General features: G+C 37.8%; 1 protein-coding gene across 1 annotated transcript in view; it reads right to left on the reverse strand.

Moving 5' to 3' along the window:
* The window catches only part of mAChR-B (muscarinic acetylcholine receptor), a 124252-nt gene extending 118458 nt beyond the window's left edge, over window positions 1–5794 (reverse strand). Inside the window, exon 1 of the mRNA XM_033465142.2 lies at window positions 4957–5794. The gene's annotated coding sequence lies outside the window, so the exon portion shown is untranslated. The remainder of the gene's footprint in view (window positions 1–4956) is intronic.
* Window positions 5795–6000: the final 206 nt, after the last annotated feature.

The following is a 6000-nucleotide window of genomic DNA, read 5'->3' on the forward strand; positions in this document are numbered from 1 at the left end:
GGCGTTTGATTGATATTCTTCTTCAACATTTTAAAGGTACTTTTGGGTAATTCTGTACAGTAAATTCTCCCTAATTGACGCTCAGATCGTACACAAAATGGACAATTCGGGAAGAGGAAATACGATTAATTTAATGCGGCTCGTTTTAATAGTTACCGATTGTCAACAATTATAAAAACGAGCCGCAAGAGTCGAATAATCGCGTCTGCTCTACTCAAATTGTCCTTTTTTGTGCTCAATTCAAGCGTCAATCAGGGAGAATTTACTATAGGATAAGTATAGGTATTACTGTGGTTTCTCAATGAAAGCGAAATTTGATAGAGAAAATAATACCTTTCACACCAATAAATTGACAACTTGAGCTATATATATATATATCACTGTGTGTATCACTGTATCGCGTCGATCACGTTCAAATTGACATCAGATTCTATTGTTTTGTTATCGAGCAACGTGGGCAAATTCTCCCTAATTGACAATATTTTGAGAAAAGTAAATATTCTAGTTAAAGATAGAGAAAATAATACCTTTCACACCAATAAATTGACAACTTGAGCTATATATATTTCACACCAATAAATTGACAACTTGAGCTATATATATTTCACACCAATAAATTGACAACTTGAGCTATATATATATATATATATATATATATATATATATATATATATATATATATATATCTATATATATATTGAGAAAAGTAAATATTCTAGTTAAAGAATAATATATATATATATATTGAGAAAAGTAAATATTCTAGTTAAAGAATAATATATATATATATATATATATATATATCTATTATTCTTTAACTAGAATATTTACTTTTCTCAAAATATTGTCAATTAGGGAGAATTTGCCCACGTTGCTCGATAACAAAACAATAGAATCTGATGTCAATTTGAACGTGATCGACGCGATACAGTGATACACACAGTGATCAAATTTATGAGATTCCGTTCAATTTCACTTCAATTAAATAGAATTCGACAATTAAAAAGCAAAGTTAAATGCTGCGAAATTTAATTCACGATCCCCGGAAAGACATCAAAGAAACCGTGGATTGTCAGTCACAGCTCGGTTCCGTGAATTTTTCGTCCGCGGCGGGGTTTGAAAATAAGTGGCGGCCAATCGCGATGATTATTCGGAGCCGCGATGTCCAGTTAACGATTTTTAAATCCGACCGAGCCTCGTTACCATATTTTTCGACCGTTCAACCAGGCCCCGCGCATCCGTTTCTCTTTCTGCCATCGAATTTACATTTCATTCATCGCGACATAATCGCTCGAATATGTACAGTCGCTTGCGAAACTACGCGGAAATACAACAAATTCGAAGAAATTCTCTAAACGACCAGCAAATCAACTCTGCCCGATTTTTTTTGCGATTTTGCACATCGCAAGTATCGATTCTGCACTGTTGAACTACGCTGTCGCTTTTCGATGGAAACAGATATCGACCTCGTAATTACGTAAAATAATCGGAAACCGTGGAACTCTTCAACGATACATAATTTTTGGCACTTCATTTACGTTTCACGTAACTTCGACGCTATTTTTATAAGAAATTCATTAGTTTCTATTTTCGAGTTTCAGTTTATTTGCTTTACAATTGGTGTAACATTTTATATGGGGAATTTATTGAATTTTATTTGAACATACACTGTGATAAAAAGAATTACTAGAAATGTGATTGAAAACGTTCTTGTTAGTTTTATAATGTAAAATAGTTAGTTTCAGTGGTCTAAAGATCTAGCGTTAATTGAAAACGTCTCTTGTTTTTGATTTATTGTATTTTGTATTCGACTTATTGTTTTTGACTTGAATTTTCTGAACTTTGTTTGGACATACATTGTGATAAAAAGTATTGTTATGAATTGTGATTGAAAACATTCTTGCTATTTATATAATCGGTCTTGTTTTTGACTTATTGTATTTTGTATTCGACTTATTGTTTTTGACTTGAATTTTCTGAACTTTGTTTGGACATACATTGCGGTAAAAAGAACTGCTAGAAATATAATTGAAAATGTTGTTATTTTTATAATGTAAAATAGTCTTCTCCAACGGTCCAAAGATCTACTGTTAACTAAAAACGTCTTTTGTTTTCGAGTTATGTCGAAAATGCGAATTTTATGTTCTAATTGCGAAAACCGGTTGGTGTGATTCCGAAAACGATTAAAAACTGTCTATTTTAAATATACCATTTTCGATTTATCAAGATTATTAATAAAAAGAAGGAAACTTCCGCAGTGTAATCATATACTATCAGAATTGTTCATCATTTTTAATATTATATATTAAATTGATTAATTGACGGCTAGAACAGCCAACGGGCCGTGCCTTTGATCTCAGAATCCGACGATTTTTGCGACCCACTGTCCGGACAGAATTTTTTCGATAATCGTCAAATTCACGGATGCGGTAGCACCGCGGCGAGCCCGTAAACGCGGTCTCCCGCAATTTCAGCCGTTCCAGCGATAAACAGATTGATAAAAACCGGCTTCCATGAAACGTCGAAACTTCAAAACCCGGCCGGGTTCGTATGGAGTTCCTAATTACTATCCCCGAGATCACCTCCCGTTAATCTGTTGCGAGCCTCCTTCATTAAACCGTATCTCGCAAGTCATTAAACACATTGTAGGAACTCGCATAACGCATCGTGCAACCTAAATTCGGATTTTGTAACTTCGGATCCGTTAATATTCTCCGATGTGTAATTTTTGAGAAAACAAACATCGAAGAGCGACTGCAGGTTCTCAATGTTTCAAAACCGTTCCGTAGCTTCGGCTGTATTAATTAGGCAACTCTAATTTGCACAGCAGTATTCTATGAACGCTCCAGATCACGATGGTCTAGTTCGTGGCACCAGCATGCCTATGAAAATATGTTTAAACAATGATCGAGGCGAGAAAGGGGTCGCCTAAATATTTCAACGAAATGGCCGTCTTCACTTTACCATCTGATGTCTAGTGGAGCGTTTTTCAAAATAATGGTCAGAGTGTTGCCAACCAACACTACGTTAAAGCCTAGACTCTGCTCTTTATAAAGAGCTAGGATAGATCGTTGTATGATTTTTTTTTCACGGAATTGCAACGGATTAAATGTCGACAGGTCATGGCTCCAAAATCGTGGAATCCTCTAGAGTGTCCTCTTATCGCGGACATATTTGATCGTTTGCAATAATCTCAATTTTGATTTTTTCGTTATTCAAAAATTCGTGAATACTATCGAAACGGGAACAAAAGTACGGAAAAAAGTTGCGCATTAATAACTTTTGCAAATTCGTGGTAAAACATTGTCAAAGTTGGCCCAGAATATCTTCTCACTATCTAGACTATCTCTTTAATGTGTGTTACATGAATGCACATAATCATGCGTGGCAAATTGGATTTTGATTTTAACATTTTCGAAAAATTCGCGGGCATTGTTGAAACACGAAGGAAACTGTGTACTGAAGTCCCGTTTAAAAAAATGTTGTAGTTTCATGGTGAAAAATGTTTAAAGTTGGCCTACAATGTGTTCTGTCTGAATTAGACTATATCCTTGATAAATGTTACATGAATTTACTTAATTGTTATTAACAACCACAACTTTGACTTCTCAATACAGTAAAAATTCAGAGTGATTGTTAGACAGAATGAAATATGTATACTAAATTTCCATAATAATGGATTTTGTAGTTTCATGCTAAAAAATTCTCGAAATCAGCCTAAAATATTGTCTATCTAAACTACCCTCATAATCTGAACTGCTCACGATAAACACAATCTTGATTTTAAAATTTTCTAAATATTACGAGAACTGTTGAAACATGAAAGAAAATGTTTACTAAAGCCTCATGATAATAGATTTTATAGTTTGATGATAAAAAATGCTTAAAGTAGGCTCAGAATGCCTTCAATCTAAACTAGACTATTCCATTAATAACATGTTATAAGGATTTACTTGATCCTCTATAATAACTTCAATTAAGATTTTAAAATTCTCTAACAATTCACAAGCATTGTGGAAACATGAATGAAAATATTTTCTAAAACCTCATGATAATAGATTTTATAGTTTGATGATAAAAAATGCTTAAAGTAGGCCCAGAATGCCTTCAATCTAAACTAGACTATTCCATTAATAACATATTATAAGGATTTACTTGATCCTCTATAATAACTTCAATTAAGATTTTAAAATTCTCTAAAAATTCACAAGCATTGTGGAAACATGAATGAAAATATTTTCTAAAACCTCATAATAATAGGTTTTGTAGTTTGATGCTAGAAAATACTCAAAGTAGGCCCAGAATGCCTTCAATCTAAACTAGACTATTCCATTAATAACATATTATAAGGATTTACTTGATCCTCTATAATAACTTCAATTAAGATTTTAAAATTCTCTAAAAATTCACAAGCATTGTGGAAACATGAATGAAAATATTTTCTAAAACCTCATAATAATAGATGTTATAGTTTGATGATCAAAAATACTCAAAGTAGGTCTAGAATGACTTCTATCTAAACTGCCCCCTTGATAACATGTTACAGGGATTAACTTAATCGCTCGCAATAAACTCAATATCAAATTCGCAATTCTCTAAAAATTCGTGAACACTGTTAAAACGTTAACAAAACTTCCCAACAAAGTCCCATAACAACGACCGTCTTAGTTCCATGCTAAAAAATTCTGAAACCAAGGCTAGAATATCGAAGAAAATTCGGGCGAATTAACGAAGCGTCAAGAGCGCCCGACCTACCTCAATATTAAAATAAACCTACTTCCGTGCACATAATTTACCAACAAACTATACCGTCCCGTCCAGAAGAGTCCACGGAATACGGTCGTGCGAATTAGAATCGTCCTTCGATTAGCAACAGAGAGCATGGTACTATACATATCCTGAACAGAAATCTGTGAAACCAACCGAAATCTCTATAATCACAGTGAAACAGCTGACCTTGCGTGTTCCTCGAGTGCAGAACTATGACGAAGACAGCCGTGCGAGGTCCCGGAGAGACTCAGTTCTCGACGTCACGCTTCGTCATGTCCGTAGTCCCATCTTCGGCCTAGAGTCCCATAAGCAGTCTAGACATCTTCCGTGTGCAACCGAACCATTCACGAGAAGCTCCTTCGCGATCCACGAGCCGGAGGATCCATAGCCAGGATCTTCTACTTCTTGGATCTAGCTGGTCGAGCAGCACTTCGATCGAATCTTCCGCAAGCTCGACTCAACGTTCGCTGGACTCCCGTCGATTGTTTCCATTCGACCAGGTAGCTGCCTCTCTCGGATCGTTCTGCGGTAGCCTAATGGCTACTAGCGAACGATTCTGACCACCGACTGCGATTCTAATCGTGCGATATCATAGCTTAGTCGAAATCCAGAAGCTGTCGCAGCTTTAGAAGGTTTTCGAAGCTCTCGTTGGGTTCCGAAACTCTGAAGGTCGAACCGAAAGTCCCGTTAGATCACCAGAGCGACGCAACTCAGAGGACCCCGTGGCACGTTCCCAGGACCCGATCGACCCGACGATCATGCTCGCGATGCGTCCTCGGCTCGCCACAGGTCCGCATCTCCGTGCTCCGCGTTCCGCTTCACTCGCGCACCCCGCACGACTCAAGGTCATCGGATGGGTAGATCGATGGTAATCTCGAGGATTACTGTCCGAGGAGCCGCATCGATCACCGAGAGGTGGTCCGGGCGAAAGCGCGCGACTTCCGGTTCAAAATTCGGTCCCGGTCCGAGTCGGCCACGCGGCGAGGATTGAAGTGAGCGCCGTTGAGCGTCGCGACGCCGTGCACCGTCGTCAACCCCGTTTCCAGAAGACGCTTGCGCAGCCGTGCTCTCGGCGCCCTTCGACGCCGACGGGGATGAATCGTTCCCCGTTGTTATCAATTCACCTAGTTTTCTCCATAATCGTCGGGAACCCGCGGCGTCGCGCGTCGGTTAGCCGTGTGAATTAACAATGAGTCACTCGATCGCGACGACGGCTGCGATCGGGCCCGT

Source organism: Megalopta genalis, chromosome 5 (genome assembly GCF_051020955.1).
Source record: "Megalopta genalis isolate 19385.01 chromosome 5, iyMegGena1_principal, whole genome shotgun sequence".
Classification (NCBI taxonomy): Eukaryota; Metazoa; Arthropoda; class Insecta; order Hymenoptera; family Halictidae; genus Megalopta; species Megalopta genalis.